Raw genomic sequence first — 24,224 nt, 5'->3', positions numbered from 1 at the left:
TAGTGTCATCTTGTGTTCCCTCAAGTTGTTAGCTGCCCATCGGTGTACCCCCATGTTTGTCTTTTTCATCAGTTGGTCGCTTAGTTCGAGATCAAGAGCACATTGCTCTCCAGACCTAGTGTTCTCAATCCCTACCCTGCCATCCATTTGTTACAATTTGTTACCCCTAACCTCGAGATAGCCGCGAGTAATCGGCCCCCGCTTTACTAACGTTAGTTTTAAGAAATTTTGTAACCTAAACAATGAATATCGGCTCCGCAAAGCTACGGCAAATGAGCCTGGAATAATTAACGCATTTAAAAAAAAAAGAAGAGGAGCAGCGTTTCAACATTTTGCTCGCGCAGCAAGAGAAACCGACGTTCTCACACGCCAAGTTGGCAAAATTGCTGGATGTGGCTAAGTTGACAGTGACAAACGTTTGAAAAGTGATCGGGGAGCGATTTTCGACCGCCAGGAAGCCTAGAAGCGGCGGCAATCGTAATCCGGACGTAGCAGCAACGATGAAGAAGGTGGCGGTGAAATATAAGCGGAATCCTAACCTCTCCATCCGGGACGTCGCTGGCAAGCTCAATGTCTTCCATACTACTGTGCAGCGGGCCAAGAAACGAGCTGGTTTGTCGACGTTTAACCAGGTGTAGGTGGCAAACCGAGATTACAAACAAAACACGTAGACAAAGCAGCGGTCCCGAAAGCTGTATACGAATCTGCTCACAAAGTTCGACTGTGTCGTCATGGACGACGAAACTTATGTGAAGGCGGATTTCAAGCAGCTTCCGGGACAGGAGTTTTATACAGCATCAGGAAAAGCGAAGGTGGCTGAAATTTTCAAAACCATCAAACTATCGAAGTTCCCGAAAAAATATCTCGTCTGGCAGGCCATATGCACGTGTGGTCTAAAACACGGCATTTTCATTACCACGGGAACCATCAATCAAGACGTCTACGTCCAGGAGTGCCTGGAAAAGCTGCTTCCCAAAGCAACATAATAGACCTGTGCTGTTCTGGCCGGACTTGGCGAGCTGCTACTATGGGAAAAAAGGCAATCGAGTGGTACGATGCGAACAACGTGGTTGTGGTACCCAAAGACCTCAACCCTCCCAACAGCCCAGAACTCCGCCATATCGAACGGTATTGGGCCATGGTCAAACGGAATCTCAAAAAAACAAAAACTATTAAATCCAATCCATTCACTTCCTCAACTTTGATGTTAGACGCCTTACAATGGTTGTCGGTGAAGCAAAGAATTGTATATTTTACTATGGTGTTCATTTTTAAAGTAGTTAACGGTTTGCTGCCTCGATATTTGTGTGATCGAATTGAAAGAGGAAGTGACTTTCATAGATATAATACTAGAAACGCGGTTGAAATAAGAACACCACATTTCTTGACTTGTGCTTCACAAAATTCATTATATTATAAAGGAATAAATGTTTTCAATTCGATGCCTAGACATATCAAACGTTTAGCAACACTTACAGAATTTAAAAGACACTGCATTTCACACGTTAAAACTGTCTTTTGAACAGTTATCCAGTGATTTTTTTTTATGAATTGACAAATTATGTATCTTGACGAAGTTATCTCTAACGGATTATTTTATATGGATAGCTGTCATAACGAATTTTTAATAATTATTGTAGCACTGCAAAAACTATTTCTGTTCGCCACGAGGGTGATGATGGATTTTTAATATATGATTTTATAGTAGATTAATTAAAAAAAAAGTAGTCTACAAAGGTTTGAGCCTCGCGCGCGTATTACGGATATAGAGGACTGAATTTAACATTTGATAAAAAAAAAATACAATTTTGAAGCTTATTTGGAAGATACTTTGAGTTAGTAGTAAGTTTTCTGGCAAATGTTGGAGGTTTGTAAGCATTCCTGACATTGCTGAAAATTATGATAGCATCAGATTGCGGGGTTACTAGTGTAATAGGATGCTTTGTTGATTGTTCATTAACACTTGATTGCTTGTAATACTTATGAATATTTTAGGTGGACAAAAAGGTGAACTAAGAGGTGGACGCCTGAGCTTTTCCACATTTATATCGCTGTGAAGCAACTGTAAACCTTAGAGGGAATCTATATCTGTAACTGAAACCAGTTCGATTTTGTTTGCCAACCTGGTTAAAATGTCATATTCAATTATCTTAAAGATAAATCGTCCAGCTCAAACCTTTGTAGGGGTAAGAGGTGGGACCATCATCATCATCATCATCATCATCATGGAAAACGAGCAGCAGTTTAAATCTAACTGGTGTTCGGCGGCGAATAGGGTTGATGCATATATTATGTCACGCTCTAAAGGGGAAGGGGGGTCTAAGATTTTGTGACAAGCAATGCATTAGGTATAGGAAAAACCTCACGATAGGGGGGGGGGGGTAATTATTTGCTCGATTTAGCGTGACATAATTAATACATGGGAAGGCACGGCAGTTCGGATTTGGCAAACCAAAGGAATAAACGAACATTTTTTCCTTTAAATATGTGAATTCAACTACCAAAAGAAAAATAAGAAGATTTTTATGGTATGAATTTTGATTGAAAGAAACGATTTTTTTGTCGAACAATTTTTGCGCGTTTCAGTTTTTAGTTAGCGTAAAGAGTCAACAATGTGCCGTGCAGCTGTTTGGGTTCCGCTTGCATCAGCATCATCCAAATTTGGGAAGGTCGCTAAAGTGTTGTTTTACTTTATGAAAGGAAAGCAGGAAAGAAATGGAATGTAGGAAAGTCGGTACATAATTATACAATTGCATGGACGAGTATGAAATATGATAGGGTAGACGCTTTGCATGACAAAGGCCCATGGTTAAAGGATGGATGGTACTTGAGATGCGTTTGATTACATCATGGGTGATTTATGTTGGAAACATAGTAAGCATTCTACAAATGGCATATTAGCTCGTTTTGATTTACGGTTTAGCGACTTGCAGTCAATTTAATTGTTTATAAGATAGTTTGAACATACTGAGAGGTAAGCAATTAGCCAATTTCTCATTTATGGACAGTGATGCTCATGGGCAGCGTCAGATCAAAAGTTTGCTCATTGCCATACGATTAAAGGAACTGCGGATTATTTTCGTCCAATTGAAAGAGAACATATATATGAAATACACATTTTAATTCATTAACGAAGCGTTGTTTTCTTCCAATAATAATCTTTGCTTATCCTTTCTCGAACACCCTATAATAATTTAAACACAATAAGTGATTGTTAGTAGTCTACAAAATACAGTCGGATACAGTCGTTTGATAAAAAATAAAACTTTGAAGCTTATTTGGGAGATGCTTTGAATTAGTAGTAAGTTTTCTGGTTGAATTTTGGGGGCTCGTGAGCATGCTTGACATAACATCTCCCCATCATCATCATTTGAGGTATCGCTTGATAGGTTTTGGTAAAAAACTTGCCACTTTCCCGGGGTCACCAGAAACATGAGTTTTCCTTGATTTTCCAGAAAAATCTTTTTTTATTTTTCTTGATTTGTTTTCCGTCGATCTTGTTTTCCGTGCAGAGCACCAATGCTACCGACGCCAGGGAGGCAGCTCCCACACCTGGACCTTACCTATCGACCCATGAACTCATGAACCGGGAACCAACGGCTTTACTTCCCTTCCGAAGGAAAGCGTGATCAGAGATGTTATGCTTCAGAACATCCCAGCGGCGCCGACTGGGATTGAACCCAAGGCCGCTGGGGTGAGAGGCAATCACGCTTACCATTACACCACCGGCACCGCTTCCAGAAAAACCTTGTTGAATATGAAAAAATCGAGAGCTATTCCACTCAGTCTTTTAATTTCTGGTCGATTTTCCTCCTTTTCCCTTAAAAGTGAATAAAATTTTACTCACCGGGCTACCCCACTTTTTACAATTTTGATGCTCTCATCGGCCGTGTAACTAAAGGTACTACTTCCGGGTTCTATCTGCTGCACATTGCAATGACGCTACAAAATAGTGAACAGAACGCAACCGTGCGTGAAAGTGAAAAAGTGGAATCCTTTTCTCTTCCGGTGAAAGGCGGGCAGCAAAAGTGCAGGAGCGGTCTGATTCCTTTCTTTCCAGCTTTACAGTAACGTCGAGACAAAGCACAGCAGCTACCTACCTACGAGCTGAGAGAATCCTCGGATTTCTCGGATAGCAAAACACTTCCTTCTTATCCTACATTCCAACCGAGAGCAAAACGAGGGATAGGAATTCCTAATTTTGGTGTAATCGTCTCAGAAGACAATGTTCGCGTTCGCGGTTCGCTGCAACAGTTGAAGTGAAAGCTGACAGGTTGGAAAATTTCCGTGCCGTCGTCGACATTTTTGCTAGCTCTCGGCGGGGGTAGGGAAAATTGAAACCGGGAATAGGAATGCTACGTCCACTGAGGTGTATTATTATTAGTAGTAAGGTAAGGTTAGGTTAGTTTTCTGGATCACCTTAGAACTGGTACACACTTAAAAATTTTCGCCGAGATTCCAACAGCCGAGCAGTTCTGCAATTTATTTTGCTGAGATTCAGTAAAACAATTGCCGAGACTCAGCTAACAAATAACTATTTGCTGAGATATCAGCTAACAAACAGATATTTTGCAGAGATATCAGCAAAAGTAAATGCCGAGGTAACCGGCTGTTGGAGATTTTACCGAGCTAGATTAAGTGTGTAGCAAGTTGCTTTTGATTTTGATTAATTTTCTTCTTCGTCTTCTAAGCGAGCGTTTTTCCGGCTCTTAACTAAGTTTTCTATATGCACATCCACAGTTATTAATTGAGAGCAAGCTCAATGATACGCTATGCCCAAGGAAGTCGAAAAAACTTCCAACCGGATTCCAATGACTATTCAAATATTGAATCAAAGTGCAAAGATTGTTTTCGAAACTAACTTTAGTCCCACACGAACTTTTTCTCCATCTTAGTCCATGCACCACTTCCACGTCTGACTGACTCCTGTTGCCACAGCGTGAACTGGAAAACGAATGAATTTTTTAATTAAATTCCCATATATTTCACTGGCAGCAGCAGTTTTTCATCACCACCACTCAGCCAGCACCGCTCTAGTAGAACGAATCCATGCGTTCCGCTTTTTTCCTTTGAAGCACTTCCAAGGTAGAGGGAAAAGGATCAAGTGACTGCCACGCTACAGCAAGAGGAGCGCGGGAAAATATGTGGGAACGGTGGGCAAATATTTAGCAGAAAAGAATAACAGAGTCGCTGCCGGAGGGATGCTTTGAAAAATGAGACAAAACCCACGAAGATCATGCCGTTGTCGTAAGTGAGTGCAGAGCGCGCCCTCTTTGCCCTCCCGGCTATTTGTCAGCAACGTTGCACTTGGCGAATAGGAATTCCTACCAGATGGAGCTTACATTTTTAATTTCAACCTCACCGTGGTGCCTGGATCTGGAGAAGATTTCGAATTTTTAACAATTTACAGCTGACGGCGGCGTTGATGGAAAGGGATGCTGTATTTGCTATTTTAAGACCGGGACGAACGGAAGCCGAAAGGGAAGCATTAATTGTTGGGTTCACTCATCTTGCTTCATAGAAATCTGCTGATATGTGATAGTGACAGCCAGTGAAAGAACGCCTAATGAAACCCGGTAAGTGACAAGTCGCAGAGCAGCAAACAGACTTCGGTAATCCGGAATTATTATTAAGACCTAAAATACAACAAAGAGCACGAAATATATTCTCCCAAACACGCACATGTGGCAATACCTACTTATGAGTTTCACAGACAATAACTCGGAAGACGATGACGGGAAGTAATATTTGTCTCGAGTTGACATAGAAACAAATCACCGGGGATCTGAGCCCGGTTTCGTGAAGCAGTATCCTTTTTTTTTTGGATGTAGCTGTTTTCATCTTTTATGAAAAAAGGTGGGTTGGGTGCTTCGGTAGGTGTATTTTATACTACACGTGTGTAACGATGAGCTTGTGTAAACAAATGGATATCATAACTTGTTACGGGAAGATGAAAGATTATTTGATTGGTTTGAACATATGAAGTTTTCCAAAAATGCGTCAATCTCAACGATAGTCATGGAGAGATTGTTTCACTCTGCCTTTGGTGTTTTTATCGTGTCCTTCTTATAAAATATCGCTTTTAAACACACATTTTCGATCTAACGTCCGAAGGGATAACGAAATCGTAAATCGTCTGTGTGTGTTTAAGCCAAAAACCTGCACATCAAAACGCATAATTCAATATTGATCAACCAGATCTACATTATACAGAAATTGTCTTAGTCCTGTTCTTCAATTCGATAGTTTCAGGATTTCGTATATATTTTCAATCATATCCAATAATGATGATAAGAGGAGTCTTTGTAGCTTACCGGCGTCGTCATAATCGAGTACCATTTTGTGGCACATCATTCTGCTTTAAACTGAAAATATATAAAAGAGCGCTGCTGTCTAACCTCAACTCTTGTTACCTGTTACCAGTTATCTGATCCTATGAAAAAGTTCGTTATGGGGTTTCCTCTTGGGTTCAACAACTCTTATTCAGGTACAAATCGTCGAAAATGGCTGCTTCGTTCAGCACTAAAACCATAGAGGTTAAATTGGCTCATTACTTGACTAGCCTATTGGTCCCAAGCAAATCGATTAACGCACCCCATTATAGTCGAAATTCTAGCACTACACTATGTTTGTTTTGATTCGCTATGAAAGTTTGACAGATAAAATGAGGGGTTCGTGGGTTTTCCTATGTTTCAAGGGGTGCATCGATTAGATTGGGATCGAAGATAGTATCAGAGCTGAGCCAAAAAGTTGTGCACGTTTCTTCGGGACCTTCTGGTCTTAGCGTTATCTCTATGCAAGTACTAAGTAGCTAACGGATTTTCACACTACATGGCACATAAGATCGACTCAAATTTAAGTATAAATTACTCAAACTCTAGAAATAGTAGTATACTTGTAGAACGAGTAAAATTTTCCCAGCCTCATAAATCTTTTCGAAAGTGACAAAAATCGACAAAAAATCTACTTATTCTAGAAACATACACTCAAAGAATAAATCACATATCCAAGGGAAAATATTTACTAGAATTTCACATAACTTCATGTGATATGATAATTGGGAATTGCACCACAAAATCACATGGGCCTTATGTGTCAAATGAAATTTAGGTGATAAATCGTATAGAACTCATGTGATCACATCAATGTTATGTGAAATTCAGATAGGTATCATTGGTTATGTTAATGGAAAAAGGTAATGTTCATTCCCAATGGAAACTACATGAAATCTTTTTCCGTGTACTAATTTCATATGTACATCGAGATGTTGCTCATATTAGAAAACAAATTCCTATAAATTCTCGGAAAGTTTTGAGGTTAACTACGTTTTCAAGAATATTAGTGAACTTATCGCAACTTTAAGTCGACCTCATTTGTCGTTTAATCGTAATTTATCTTTTTATTATTATATCAGGCCCTTTCTAGCATAAAAACGTGCTGGTAAGGGCCTGAAGGCAGCGCTACACCCCCCAGTCCCACATAGTGTCACAGTTAAAGCCCCTCCGTGTTACTGCAAAACACGTTAATCCGTTCCAAGATTCCGTTAATAAGCGACATAGAAACAACACCGCCAGTGATTTCCGGTGTTTAAGATATTTAGAGACACTATTCCGAAATACAGACGAAAAAAAAGAGAAAATTAAAAGTGTCTCGCGCAGTTTTCAAATATTCAAAACGGAGACCGTGTCTTGTTGAAAAATCTCGTCTCAGCCGGAAAATTTACTCCAACTTTTGGAAGAAAGGAATGGACACCGAGGTAAGATTCAAGATCCTGCGTCGGGCAGTGTTCTAGAATGAAACACCGCTCACCTCAAGCAAATCTCCAGCTCTTGTACTATTTCCATTGAAGAAAGACCATCAAACCAAAGATGAATACTTAGATGAAACTGTCGGAAGAAAAACTTTTTATTTTAGTGTCCTCTTTCACGGTCCCTTTCATCCATTGAATACCCCTCGTATTCAAGGTAATTTTGTGGTTTTGCTGCCCCCTCGGTAGAGATGAAATTTTGCGCTCATTTTTTATCAAAACAATCACACCAAAATCAGAGATGTCCCATTTTTTAATTACTCGATTAACATCTAATCGATTATTTTTTGTTCGCTGTGCTGCCATTTTTTCCACCAATGAGAGTGCAGCACATGTTTGAAACGATCGGTGATGATGAGAAGTTAATGCTTATATCGGTATGATATAACCGATTACAAATATTTTACTTTTCGGTTCGTTAATCGATTAATCGATTATTCATATGAAAATCGGCCATCCCTAGATGAATGTGACACATCATTTCAAATATAAGGACCGTACATAAATAATGATACAATTTGAAAGGGACCGGGACTAATCACAAATTATGTCCCCACGGTAACTGAAATAAACGCGAGTGTTCACCGGTTGATCAAACTATGAAGACAATGTCATAAATCCTAATCAACATGCGATACCATTGCAGGCAGCTCGTTCTTCTTGCTTGGTGCGCAGACCACCATGGCATTCCCAACTCTAATTAGGTTCAATTTGTTAAAAGCAGTTTGTCCAAATCGGTTGAGCGGTTGCTGAGAAACGTGAGCGCATTCATTTCGTTACAAACACACACATACACACATACACACGTAAACACACACACACACACATGTTCCGATCTCGTCGAGCTGAGTCGAATGGTATATGACACTCGGCCCTCCGGGCCTCGGATCGATAGTCGGTTTTTCAAGTGATATCTATACCCTTTGTAAGAAGGGTAAAAAGGATGGAGGTATATCTATCATTTTCCAGGATGCTTTCATGAACTGGCTGTGTTGGTGTTAGATTAGATTAGATTAGATTAGATGTACCAACTAAATCAATGAATCCGTAGTACCCGTGGTACCTCATAGCATCATGTAAGATTTACGAGTGTGTTAAACATATCTTGAGATTCGTAGAGCCCCATACTTTCATATAGGATGTATATGACAAAACGATGTACGCAGCAATCATCCGGAAGGTTCGAGAGGATCCGGAGTTTGAAGGAACTAGGATAGATCGTGGTGAAACCAGGCGCACCCAGAAAGACGAGATGCTTTTTGAGTTGAAGAAGGATCCTTCGATCAAAAGCTCTGCCTTCAAGGAGCTCGTCGAAAAGTCTCTTGGCGAAGGGGCGAGCGTAAGAGCTCTATCCTAGGAGACAGTGGAGTGCATGGATCTGGACGAGATCACTAGAGAAGAGGAGCTGCGAAGTGCGTTAAGAGTGCACTGCGATCTGGGAGACGTCCCGATGTCAATCCGGATGAGGAAGGCGTACGGTGGCATGCAATCGGCGGTGATACGGCTTTCGACAGTTGGAGACGAAGAAGGTCAGTGTGATCGCTGAAAGTCACTCCTACCAAGGGTTACCAAGCAACTGGAGCGATGATTCAAGTGCATGGGATTCGGTCACCAGGCGAGGACACATCTGATCTGTGCAGGAAATGTAGGGAAGAAAGGTCACATTGCTAGAGGCTGTACGAAGCAAGCGAGCTGCATGCTCTGCAAAAAAGAGGACGGTAACGATCATACGACGGGAGGCTTCAAATGCCTAGCATACAAAAAGGCGATGGCAGGCCAACAGTAATGGAGGTAACCCAAATAAACCTTAATCATTGCGACATTGCTCAGCAACTGTTGTGGCAGTCGACAACAGAAATAAAGTGCGACGTTGCAATCATTGCGGAACCGTATCGAGTCCCTCCCGATAACGGTAACTGCGTGGCGGATAGAGCTGGGATGGCTGCTATACAAGTTATGGGCAGATACCCCATTCAAGAAGTGGTTGCGAGCTCATACGAAGGTTTTGTGATCGCCAAAATCAACGGAATCTTCATGTGTAGTTGTTACGCACCCCCAGATGGACGATGGAGCAGTTCCATGAGATGCTGGATGGACTTACCGAAGAGCTGATCGGACGAAGACCGGTAGTCATCGGAGGAGACTTCAATGGTTGGGCACTGGAGCGGGGAAGCAGATGTTCCAATGCAAGAGGGCACAGTCTGCTGGAAGCTCTGGCAAAACTCGAAGTTAAGCTGGCCAACGAAGGCACCAACAGCACTTTTCGCAGAGATGGCCGGGAATCCATTGTCGACGTGTAACTTTCTGCAGTCTGTCGCTGGTGGCAAACATAGATTGGAAAGTGTGCGAAGGATATACCCATAGTGACCATCAGGCGATCCAATATGGCATCGGCCAACGGAATACTGTGGCAGTATGGAGGACGAGAACTTGCGACCAGAAGTGGAAAACGAAGGCTTTCGACAAGGATCTGTTCGTTGAGGCACTTCGTGTGGACAGGAGTCCCACGGATCTGAACGCGGTCGATCTGACAGAAACGTTAGTGAGAGCATATGACACGACCATGCCGAGGAAATTGGAGCCAAATAACGGACGGCGACCAGCTTACTGGTGGAACGAGGCACTTAGCGCCCTCCACGCTAGTTGTCTCAGAGCCAGAAGACGTGTTCAGAGAGCCAGAACAGAAGCAGACAGAGATAAACGAAGAAGAGCGTTTCGAGCGGCCAGGGCCGCTCTTAAACGAGAGATAAAGCAGAGCAAGTCAAACTGTTTTAAGGAGCTGTGTCGAGACGCTGCTGCCAACCCCTGGGGCGACGCATACAAAGTCGTAGTGGTGAAGATCAGAGGTCCAACGATGCCCGCTGAAATGTGCTCAGAGAAGCTGAAATTCATCGTGAAAGGACTTTTCCCGAAGCACGACCCAACGACCTGGTCACCTGCACCGTACGGAGCGGGAGAGGGAGAAAACGTGAAGAAAGCTTAGCGTTGAAAGCGGCGACCCAGGTGTCCCAGGACATGTTCAGGATGGTGCTGAAGAAATGCCTGGACGAGGGTCACTTCCCTGACAGCTGGAAGATACAGAAGCTAGTGTTGGTGCCGAAACCAGGAAAACCATCATGGGGTTCAGCATCGTACCGGCCTATATGCCTGCTGGATACAGTCGGAAAACTCTTGGAGAGGATCATCCTAAACAGGCTGACGAAATACACGGAAAGTGAGCACGGATTGTCGGAGATGCAGGTCGGATTCCGGAAAGGGAGATCAACGGTGGGTGCAATTCGGACAGTGGTCGAGACAGCTGAGAAAGCGCCCAAACAGAGGCGGAGAGGAGATCTATATTGCACCGTGATAAAGATCGACGTCAAGAATGCGTTCAACAGCGCCAGCTGGGAGGCCATCGCCAAATCGCTGCATACAATGAGGATCCCTGACTACCTGTGCAGGATCCCGAAGAGTTATTTCCAGAACCAGGTTCTGTTCTACGAGACATACATGGGACAGAAATCAATTAGCATCACAGCGGGAGTTCCACAAGGCTCCATCCTTGGTCCAACGTTCTGGAACGGGAATATACAACAGCGTGCTAACGCTGAAACTGCCCGAAGGAGTTGAGATCGTTGGCTTTGCGGACGACGTCATTTTTACGGTAATAGGCGAGACGCTGGAAGAGGTGGAAGTGTTAGCGACCGAGGCGATCGACATGAATGGTAACTGGATGCAAGGAGCGAAGCTGCAGATAGCCCACCACAAAACGGAAGTGCTGTTGTAACTGTAAAGTGGTACAGCGTGCATAAATCACCGTTGGGGAGCACGCCATAGCCTCGAAGCGCGTGTTGGAATACCTGTGATGATCGATGACCGGCTAAACTTCAACAGCCACGTCGAAGGCTTCGAAGACCATCAACGCGATAGCTAGAATCATGCCGAACAACGCTGGCCCAGCAGTAGCAAGAGGCATCTTCTGGTCAGTGTGTCGTCATCGATACTGAGGTAACGGCGCCGGTGGTGTAGTGGTAAGCGTGATTACCTCTCACCCCAGCAGGCCTGGGTTCAATCCCAGTCGGCGCCGCCGGGATGTTCTGAGGCATAACATCTCTGATCACGCCTTCCTTCGGATGGGAAGTAAAGCCGTTGGTCCCCGGTTCATGAGTTGATGGGTCGATAGGTAGGGTCCAGGTGTGGAAGCTGCCTTCCTGGCACGTCGGTAGCATTGGTGCTCAGCACGGAAAACAAGATCGACGGAAAAAACAAAACCAAAGGAAAAAAAAAAAAAAAAAAAAGATACTGAGGTATGGAGGTCCAGCCTGGGTTGCAGCACTCGAAACGAAGCAGAACCAAAGGAAACTGCGCTGTACGTTCCGGCTCATGGCCATGCGAGTCATAAGTGCGTACAGAACCAACTCGTCGGAAGCATTATGCGTTATCGCCGGAATGATCCCTATCGGCATCACCCTGGCGGAGGACAGTGAACGCTACAGACAGAGAGAAGCCGGACGAGTACGGAAAATTGTAAGAGCGGAGTCATTGGCTAAGTGGCAACAAGAGTGGAACACGGCGGAGAGCGGTAGATGGACACAATGTGACTAATACCGATTCTTTTGACCTTGGTGAACATAAAACACAGAGAAGTAAACTTCCACCTAACGCAGGTCCTGTCTGGCCATGGCTGCTTCAGGAAATACCGGAATTTGGCAACATGGATGAAACGCCGGAGCATGTGTTCTTCGACTGTCCAAGGTTCGAGGCAGTGCGAAAGGAGATGTCCGTCCTTAACGTGGAGAATGTCATCGATGAGGGCACTTGGAATGCCGTCAGCAGGGCACTTACGCAGATCATGTCGGAGTTGCACCGTAAATGGAAAGAGCAGCAGTGATCTAGCAACTCCAGCTAGTGCTTGTAGTATCTGTGACATGGTAGTAATTAAATGAAAATTTAATGAACCTTCATTTGGTGTGAAGTCGCCAAGTCGACATACGAAATAACTTTATGTCCTGTATGCGCTGAGGTTGATTGAACTTGAGCTTCGGAAATCTCCAAATACACGAATATGATTCGTGTTATGAGAATCGATGTTCGGCTTCGAAACGAAGTGAGCATAAGATGCGAAGTGAGCGAGATGATACGAATAATTTGAATAATGCTTAGGGTTGGAAGAGTGTGACACGATGTGTGTCCTGGTAATCGAGTTCGTTCAGCTTGACTCTGATTCTGTAAACGAGTTTCAAAGCGGACAGTTTGCAGATTTTCATCGCTGGAGAATTTAGTAGGCACCGCCTTAGACGTGAATCATGGAAAAGGCTTGAAACCTTGACCAGTTCACGACAGTGCTGAGAGTATGAGTAGTGAATGAGCACAGCCACCTACCGAAGTAATCGCTTCACCGTGGTCCCGGGGGGATCCAGGAATACGTATCGCTTGAATGGAACCATCATAATTAACGTTACCGATAAGATAATAAACGATGCAAACGATGGTAACAAACTTAAAACTAGAAGAACCGCACCAACCGAAGAACCATTACCCTACCCTACCGATCAATATTAAGACAAACGGGTATAAAGAGAGAGAGATTTACCAAGGTGTCAGGTTTGATTTTGATGAAATTGTAGAAAATCTCCAGGGCTTACTGAACCGACCACCACCCAGCGGCTGGAATGGAAAATCGAATGAAAAATGATGTCTTAACTTTTCATCAACCACCACCACTCTCCCATCAGCTGCCAATCCAGGGAGCTTAAACTTCAGGCGGAATCCGAACGATTGGATTTGCTTTGTTTGTTCCCAGCTCTTACGGTGAAATCCGGTCAAATATCCAATTTCCCTACCACAAATCCCATCACATCAGAGGAGAGCCCAGTTGAGCAGTCCAATTTGTGTCCGTCCGCTCAATTTACGAAACTAATAATATCAGTTTCCAGTTTGGGCAGCAATCAAATATTAATTATCGGATGGCACCCAGTATCAACAGCAGCATTATCGTCGTCATCCATCACGTGTTATCGCATCTACTGATCTCGGCAGTGATTTGAGGGATGGTGGTCATGAATTGGTCATCAGGTTGATTACGACGAAACGGCTTGATAAATGGTGCGGGAGCCAAACGTCCACATCCACTAGACATTGGCCGTATTCAGATGCCCATCCGTCGGTGCTCGTTGACCGGCGTGGGATGTGATTTGCAACCGACGACGACGTGCGGTCGGTGGGTTTCGCTTGATTGGATTTGCTGTAAATTGCGTTTCGAGGGACAACATGGATTATTCAAACTAATTCAAACGGGTTGACTGGTGGGTTGCATCAATGCGGTCGTGCTCAGTGGATTAACATTATAGTTTGTGATCTGCGCCTGGATAACAATATCACTGGTTGGTAACTATAATTTAAACGATTACCTTTTAACTAGCTAAAAGAATGGGGTTATCCAACCGGACAAGATTGTTTTAGAATCCTTGAATTTAAATAAATGATTTCAAGGAAAGGTGTTCCAAATTGCAGACATAGATAAAAAGCATAATATTACACGATGTAGTTGCATTTTTATACCTATGATCTTGAACTGGTTACCTAGAGGATGAGTACTTAAGGGGGTTAGTGTTAGTGGTCTTTAGTGGGACACTGATGAAGACTGCACATTGTAATCAAAACACGTATCTGTCATGGATACTGTGGTAGATGTTGGTATGTAATAATGATAATGATAATAATGTTTCAGTGCATTAAATAAACTGAAAACTTAAGTCGTTTTACACTGAACTTGAGTGAAATCTAGTCAGCGTGTAGTGGGATTCAAATAAACACACTCTGACATACACATATGTATGTGTGAACGAACCGTGGCATGGCTTGAGGGCTTCGCCATGTGTATGAATGAAAATAAATAATAAAATATTTTGTCCGCTCGCATTCACTATGTTGGGGGCCTAAATGTAAATTTCTACAAATGCGGGATCATGTCCCTATCCTGGATCTAATAAGCAGCCACCAATTATGAGTTTAATCATATCTACCACAGCGTCCGGCGAAAGGACGGTAAACTATTCTGCTCCCCGGCGGAGAGTAAAAAGCTTCCATCGGAAGGATGAAAGCTAAATGCTGACTAGAAGTAAATTTGTACGCCCCTCACGCACCGCTTGCACACCTCTAGTGTTGGGAATCGAAAATTATTTGACTGTGGTTTGTTTACACTTCTATAGAGAACAACTGGTGCCAGTTTGATAAAAGTAGTCGATCGCGTTCAGAAATAACGTCAAATGGAACTCGAAAGAAGAAAAAATAGTGTGCACAAACACCTGGAAACTCCGGAGTGGTCCGGTTCCAAGCTGGCTAAAGTGCTGAAGATGCCGAAAACAACAGTTTGTCGAGTGCTCAAAACCTACAAGGAAACCCTTAGTGTGGAAATGAATCAGCGGACCTACAAAAAAAAACTGAAACCAGGGATCGTCAGCTGCGCAGCAAGGTGTTGAGGTGCGTTAAAGCCAACCCCAGTCTTTCGATCCGAGATGTGGCCAGAACATACAATGGCAACTTTCAAACGGTGCGAAACATCCTTGCCAGGGAAGGATACAAGTAGCAAAAGCCAGTAAACATCCGGACCGGTACATGTAGCAGAATTCCGTGGCCAAAAAGTGTGCAAGTCTTTTTTCCGACTGTGTTTTGACGAAAAACAAGGGCTGCACTTTGATCGATGACGAAACATACGTCAAACTTGATTTTCAGAAGCTTCCCGGTCAAAAGTTTTACATCGCGACTGGACGTGGGGATGTTCCGGGAAGATTCAAGTTCGTGTTTTTTCAGTGTTCACTCGGCTGTCGACAAAAGCAGGCCACTCTCGATGTGTGCTACGCGATCGTCTGTTTTCTCGGCAGCAACCATTGTGTGGTCCTCCTCATTGTTCTTCATCAGCAGTTCTTTCGGTCGATGCGTCGTTGACTTTGGAAAGCAACCGTTTCGTGATGAGTGTGTGAGTGCTGACCACGTTTTGCGTCCATTGATGCAATGGACGCGCTCTGACCCTCGTTGGCGTACAACAATTTGCCATACAATGAAACTACTGGAAGCGGCTCCAGTTCTGATGGAGGAGGCTTTTTGGATAGCGGAAGATAAAGTGTTTATTGTGTTGTACCTTTTGACTATAGTTTTAAGATGTATTGTATAGTGACCAAGAATCCTCGGCTCTGTAAAGTTAATTCGGTTGAGCCTTATCAAATAAATTAATAAACAAAAAAAAAAAAAGTTCGTGTTTGCCGACAAGTTCGTTAAGAAGGCCATGATTTGGTAAGCGATTTGCAGTTGTGGCATGAACACGGAACCATTCGTCACATCCTCGACGATGACGTCCCAAGTTTACATCGAATAATGCCTGAAAAAGCGTGTATTTCCGTTTATCCACAAGTATAGGGGCAAATTCATCTTTTGACTACTCCAAGGTGGTTCAAGAGTGGTATGCTGCCAACAAAATTGATTTTGTCTCCAAGCTAATGAATCCTCCGAATTGCCCGTAATTTCAACCAATCGAAAAATACTGGGAAATTTCAAAGCAGCGGCTTCAACGAATCCAGCAAGGAATCCAGCAAATGCGGGCAAAATGGAAGAAATGCGCCGATTTCTTTTCCGTTTCCACTGTGCGAGCGCTGATGGACTCCATTAAGAGGAAGTTTCGAGAATGCTGTAACTTTGAAGTTTTAATAAAAGTACTGTAAAGCAACCATTAATGGACTTCCTAAACTTATTAAATCACGATTGACAGGTCTTTTTGTGCGTACCAATTTACTTTTAGTCAGCCTTTATTCTACTACCAACTTATGGGCGGTGTAGTAAAGAGCTTCCATTGTAAGGCTTGTACTCGAAAAAAATGCACCAGACAAAAGTGTTCGCGAAAAATTTATTTTAAGTCGGATTTTCTTGAAACTTTCAGGGAATGAACTAAAACATATGGATAATGTTTCGGCATACTTACTTTATTCAATTTCCTTTTCATCGCTGAAAGCCCGTACCTTTCTCTTAAGACCCCTCATTACATTTTGTGCAATGGTGGAGCCGACCTTTTTGGTCACTTTCATCCATTCTTTCTTCAACTCCAGCTCGTTCTTAAACACCTTGGACGATTTTCGAACTTTGGCCTTCATTATGGCCCAAAATATTTCCACCGGACGAATCTCTGGTGAATTTGGGGGGGTTGGCGTTTTTTGGTACAAAAACAACGTTATTGTCTCTGTACCAATCCAACGTCGATCGCGCGTAATGGCATGATGCCAGGTCCGGCCAAAATAATGTCTCGCCTCCGTGGAGGCACTCGGTGCGATAAATTTCGCTGTTGATGGTACCCATTGTGATGTACGGTTTACTCAGTTTAGCGCATTGGCATATGGCCTGCCAGAGCAAGTATTTTTTGGCAAATTTGTCCACTTTCTTCTTCCTTATGTCTTCCGGAACATCAAACCGTGATTTGGCAACGTAGTACTCCAGCCTCGGTATCTGCTTTGCGTCTGCCTTGATGTAGCTTTCGTCATCCATAACCACACACATCGGTTTCGTTAACCACTCTCGATACAGCTTCCTTGCGCGGGATTTGGGCGCCGTGTTTTGTTGATCACGCCGGTTCGGTGTCTTCCGGACCTTGAATACACGAAGCCCAGCTCGTTTCATGGTTTGCTGAACGGACCAGGCGGAACACTTTGCCTTCAGAGCCACGTCGCGAATCGAAAGGTTCAGATTACGCTTGAAATAATCCAACACCTTCGGGCCTTCACAGGGTCAGCTGTCTTCGATTTTCTTCCACTTCCAGCCCGCCGCTCGGTCGTCTGGGACTCTTTAAACGATTTTACCACCCGAGACACAGTTTTATGGGTGATTCCCAGTTGTCTTCCGATCCATCTCATGGTCGCAGTTGGATTTTCCATGACGGCGCGCAAAATTCTCCGGCGATTTTCTTCTTGTTTCGATGACATCTCAATAACCACTGAACCGATTGTTATGAAATATTGCACATGTAAACAATTCACTCCAAACTAGTTATACCCAGATTTTCATCAATTTTTACCCTCGGATAAAAAAGTTACACATGGATAAAAATGGTGCATTTTTTTTCGAGTACAAGCCTTAAGAATGCAAAGCTATGTTTCTCCGACAAATCGGCGAATTTATAGAGCTACCGTTGGACGATAAGAACTTAGCCGATAATTTTTGATTATTCTTGAATCTTCATTCTAAACTGTAATCTAATATAATTACTTTAACTATTTTGTTTGTATTACTTCTGCGGGCAGTTAACGATTTACCTAGTTGAAGACGCTAAGCGTCAAATAACAGACTTGAAGTGGTCGGTTTTATACGATAGATGAGGAAATGAAAGTATAGAGTTGATAGTTCTGTTTGAGTACGGCAGTGTGAAAATTGTATGTAGAGAGTAGAAAGCGAGCAAGGACAGGTACGAATCAGGTTGATCATCTCTCTTTACCATACTCCCCCTCTACAACTATTATATTTATATTTCACTTCGTCACTTTCTTTACACGAGCCCAGCGTTGTTAAATGAGAAAAATCTCTTGCCTTTAACTGCGTTTTCAACAGGGCTAATGTCTGATTAAAGGTCTTACTAAACAAGTTTTGCTGACATCGCAGTTTTTCTTTTAGTTCACGTGTCTTCTCTGAACGGTATTTCCCAGTAAATTTGTTCATTTTCGAAGCATGCTTTGTATCCTAATGGATTTTTAAATTGAACTCCTTCACAACTGCCACTGATTCATTGCTAGGTAAACATACGGTTTTTGATTAATTGCAGTAAAAAATACATTTCAGTCCACTTTTCTTGGAAAACTCTTCCATCATCTCCAATCACTTGTTTTTTGCCAGCCATTTTGGGAGCTACAGACAAATGTCTGAGAAAAAAAAAACACCACCAAAGTAGATACCCAGGATGCGCACTGTCCTCTGGTACGGGATGACATCTTGATTGATCTGAAGCGGAACGCTGATTGGTTGGTGTGATTTCTGGCAGATGTGGGTAATGGTTCTCTTTTCCGCTGAGATGCAAAACCCGGTGGACGAGACCCATCGGAAGACGTCGTGAATGACAAATGGGAAGTAGCCAGTAGGAAAGTAGAATTTTAGAATCATTCTGCGTTCCATGCATTATGGCTCTCACGAATCCTCAATGTACATGGGAGAAGAGAGAAAATGTAGCATTCTCTCGTCGTTTGATAATTGCACGTCGTAAAGAGCCTGAATTTATAAAGAGACGACATGTCAAAATTGAATCAATGCATTATCTGTCAAAGTCATAGGAAAAGTTATTTTCAATCGAGCAGAAGACCTGTCAAATAGTCGCCAAGATGTCGCCTATTTACCAAATTCAGTCTCTTTAGTCGCAGGGTATGAAGCTCGATGAGAAGAAGAGAATAAAATGATTTTGTGAATAAAGCGAGAGCAACAATAATTTCAGCATTTTTTTTTTATCTTTTATTTTAAGGCTTAGCCATAGGTTGGTTTGTCTTGGGCTTTCAGCATTGTCCGATGGGTTCGTCAAAATGCATGAAAAGAGTAGGGTGAAATAGACTGAACGAACGCCAAAAAAAAACGAGTTCTTGAAAGCAAGTATAGAAGGTCACAAAATTTGTTATCTGTCGTGTTTATTTAATATACATAGCCTTTTCTATAATGCAATTCAATGTTTTCCTTTGACTTTTCCTTGATAAGCATGACCGAATGAGCAGCGCCGGTGGTGTAGTGGTAAGCGTGGTACCTGGGTTCAATCCCAGTCGGCGCCGCCGGGATGTTCTGATCACGCCTTCCTTCGGAAGGGAAGTAAAGCCGGTGGTTCCCGGTTCATGAGTTGATGGGTCGATACGTAGAGTCCAGGTGAGGGAGCTGCCTCCCTGGCGTCGGTAGCACGGAAAACAAGATCGACGGAAAGCAAATCAATGGAAAAAAAAAGCATCACCGAATTGCTTATATTTCAGAAGTAGTCCGCAGGCCGCGGGCCGCGTGTTGAGCAACACTGAACTAGGCGATCTTTAAGAGCTTCAAGTAAGTATACTATAGTAGAGCATCGTATGCGGTAGATCCGTGGAAATTTTGTTTATTTCTACGGATATTAAGCTACGAAAGCTACGAGCCTTGGCTCTCCGGATGCCACAAGTATGTATGATGTTTGATGTATTGCCGCGGACACACTTGGATGACAAACTATAAGCACATCCACGGTCACACTTGTATAGTTTGTGTATAGTTGTTGCATAGTGCTCATAATTATTATACAAATAATGCTCATGCTCAAAGTAGGTCATACAAGTGTATCCTCGGCATATGTATGATAATTGTCTAACACTAATTGTAGCACGGAAACTAAGTCCGATAGCAGTGGGCGCTCCTCACTGTTTGATTTGATCAAGCGTAATACAGATGTTAGAACTTACAAGGTTCAGTCAGAACTAAATCTACCCTGCCACTTGGGTCCCTAGCTTGATTGTATTGATTCCCTAAAATAGCTGGGTCAGCTGGTCGTCGTCGTCGATGGTTCCACGCGGTTAGCTGCTACGTCGATCCTGCTGGCTCAGCTCCTCGGTCGTCGTCTTCTGGATGTTATGACTTAGCAACATATCTGGACACTCCAAGCAGTCATATGTACAAATGGTGAAGGCTGCATCAGCCGTCCAAGATGAAAATCAATTTTCGATTTTGTGAGCTGAAGAATCGGACTCTGACTCATCCGATGAGGGTGACTCTACGGTGGTACACGCACCTTTGCAAATATACGGATCCACAAAACGAAAATGCTCCTCCCCGAAAGTGCACCGTAAGAAAACTAAAATCACTCCCAAAGGATTGCAAAATTCCCAGGGTAATGGGGATGAAAAAATTAAATCGAAGGCTCCTACTGCTCCACTTCCTGGCTGCAGTAAGGATTTTCCGCCATTACCCAACAAAGATAAGAAAAACAAAAAAGCTACTCCTCAAACTTCTCAAAAGAAATCCAAGTCCGAACGAGGTTTGCTTGCATTTTCGGACATTGTGCAATTCATATTAAATATGTTCAACATACAAGACACTCTTAGAAGCTTAGTTTCTGCCTTGCTTCCAACACTAGAATCATATCTTAAGCAATTGACTGTGTCATGGCCTCTCCTTGCATCAATCATATCTTTCGATGGATGATTCGTCGAACGAGGTTGAAGATATGATCACGGTGCTACAGTGGAACTGCCGTAGTCTAGTGCCTAAACTAGACTCGTTCAAATTTTCACTTCACAATTCTGATTGTGATATATTTGCTCTCTGTGAAACATGGCTTTCTTCCGATAAAGAACTCAACTTCCACGATTTTAACATTATACGCCTGGATAGAGACGATTCTTAAGGAGGAGTACTTTTAGGGATCAAATTCCCTTCCTGCTCTATCAGGCATCGAAATCCTCGCTTGCCAAATAAATGTGAAGAACAAAGACCTTTGCATAGATTCAGTTTATGTTCCACCAAGAACCTCCATTAGCCGTAGTCAACTCTGGAATGTAGTTTCGATTATTCCATCCCTAGTATTAATTCTGGGTGATATGAACTCCCATGGTACTGGGTGGGGCGATCTATATGATGACAATAGAGCGGCTATTTTTTACGATTTATGCGACGATTTCAATTTGACTATTTTGAACACTGGTGAAGCGACACGTATAGCAAAACCTCCGGCTCGAGAAAGCCGACTCGACATATCTTTGTGTTCAAGATCACTATCATTGGATTGTATGTGGAAGGTTATCAATGATCCCCATGGTAGCGATCATTTGCCAATCATCATTTCAATAAAGTGTGCCCCTCACTCTGCAGAACCATCTCGTGTTCCATTTGATCTTACAAGGAACATAGATTGGCATAAATATGCAACGGCGGTGAAAATCGGTGCCGAATCAATAGATACGCTTCCACCATTGGAAGAATATCGATTCCTCGCTGATTTGATATACAAAAGCTCACTGGAAGAACAAAAAAGAAAAGTTCCAAGTGCACTCTTCAAAAGGAGACCAGCCACACCTGGATGGGACGAAGAATGCACAAAATTGTATATAGAAAAATCTGATGCTTTTAAAGCTTTTCGTAGACACAAAACTTCCACATATTTCGAGGAATATTCAAAGCTGAAACAATTAGTCAAAGAAAAGAAACGCGGTTATTGGCGTAATTTCGTCTAGGGACTCTCACGAGAAACCTCAATGAACACCTTGTGGAGGGTGGCTCGCAACATGCGTAACCGCTCATCTTCTAATGAGAGTGAAGAATACTCCAACCGATGGATATTCGATTTCGCTAAAAAGGTCTGTCCGGACTCAGTTCCAGCACAACACATTCTTCGAGAAGCGTCTCCGAGCGGCAGCTCTCTGGATAGACCATTCACAATGCTGGAATTCTCTATGGCTCTTCTTTCATCGAACAACTCCTCACCGGGAAGCGATATGATTAAATTCAATCTTCTGAAAAATCTCCCAGATATCGCTAAAAGACGCTTGCTAGACTTATTCAATTCCTTACTAGAAAACAACATTATACCGCCTGAATGGAGACAGGTCAAAGTAATAGCCATTCGAAAACCTGGCAAACCAGCGTCTGACCATAACTCATACCGTCCGATTGCGATACTTTCGTGCATTAGGAAATTGTTGGAGAAAATGATCCTTCGGAGACTCGATCAGTGGGTCGAAACAAATAACTTGCTATCAAATACACAGTTTGGGTTCCGCAAGAGCAAAGGAACAAACGATTGTCTAGCGCTGCTTTCCACAGATATTCAACTGGCCTTTGCGCACAAGGAGCAATTGGCTTCAGTATTCTTGTACATTAAGGGGGCTTTTGATTCAGTTTCCATTGAAATTCTGTCAGACAATCTGCACAGATGTGGACTTTCTGGAATTTTAAATAATTTCTTGTACAATTTGTTGTCAGAAAAGCAAATGAACTTTTCTCTTGGAAAACTGACAACTTCCAGAATTAGTTACATGGGCCTGCCCCAAGGCTCATGTCTCAGCCCTCTTCTTTATAACTTTTATGTCAAAGATATCGACAACTGTTTGGCAGAACAATGCACGCTAAGACAACTTGCAGATGACGGTGTGGTTTCCGTAAGAGGTCCACATGCCGTGGACTTGCAAGGACCATTGCAAAGTTCGATAGATAACTTGTCGTCTTGGGCTAGGTATCTAGGGATCGAATTCTCGCCGCAGAAAACTGAACTGGTAGTGTTTACTCGAAAGCGGTACCCAGCCCAAATGCAGCTTAATCTTTTGGGCAGAAACATTACTCAATCATTGTCTTTCAAGTACCTTGGGGTCTGGTTTGATTCAAAGTGCACTTGGAATACCCATATTACGTATTTGAAGCAAAAATGTCAGCAGAGGATCAACTTTCTCCGTTCAATTTGCGGCACATGGTGGGGTGCTCATCCGGGCGACCTCATAACGCTTTATAAAACAACTATTCTCTCTGTTCTAGAGTACGGCTCTATCTGCTTTCTCTCGGCAGATAATAAAATTGGAACGAATTCAATATCGTTGTCTGCGTATTGCTCTTGGCTGTATGCACTCAACGCATAACATGAGTCTCGAGGTTCTGGCAGGAGTAACACCCCTCCAGAACCGTTTCTGGGAGCTCTTTCTCAGAATACTAATCAAATGCGGAGTGACAAACACCCTTATAATTGCAAATTTTGAAGAAATTTTTGAGCTGAACACACAATTTCGATTTATGAAAATCTACCACCACTACATATCCTCGGATATGTGTCTTCCTTGTTATACTCCAGACCGTGCTCACTTCACCAATCGCAGTTACTCAATTGAATATGATCTGTCCATGAAACAAGTGATTCATGGGATTCCAGATCAACTTCGAACTATTATTATCCCACGAATTTTTACTGAAAAGTACCAACACGTCAATAGCGTGAAAAAATATTTTACAGACGGGTCACGTCTCAATGGATCCACTGGCTTCGGTGTCTTCAATGAAAACTCTAGCGCCTTCCGCAAACTTCAGGAACCTTGTTCCGTTTATGTTGCTGAGCTGGCAGCAATCAACTTCGCATTGGGGATGATTTCCAACATGCCCGCAGACCATTACTTCATCTTCACGGATAGTCTCAGTTCGATTGAGGCTATTCGGTCGATGAAACCAAGTAGGCACTCATCTTATTTCCTTTCAAAGGTAAGGGAGCAGATGAGTGTGCTGGTCGAAAGATCATATATGATTACCTTTGTATGGGTCCCCTCACATTGCTCAATCCCAGGCGAATTTTATGACAGGCAAATTTCACACGATGAATTTTACCATTTAGTGCGTCAGAGTACCCTTCCGAGTTGGCAAACCGATTGGGACACTGGAAATCTTGGACGGTGGTTACATTCAATTATTCCTAATGTTTCTTCGAGAGCGTGAT

This window comes from Ochlerotatus camptorhynchus, unplaced genomic scaffold, assembly GCF_037179485.1.
Source record: "Ochlerotatus camptorhynchus isolate MF236.1 unplaced genomic scaffold, CSIRO-AGI_Acam_v1.1 ptg000401l, whole genome shotgun sequence".
NCBI classification, from domain to species: domain Eukaryota; kingdom Metazoa; phylum Arthropoda; class Insecta; order Diptera; family Culicidae; genus Ochlerotatus; species Ochlerotatus camptorhynchus.
Note: the sequence above shows the minus strand (reverse complement) of the source record.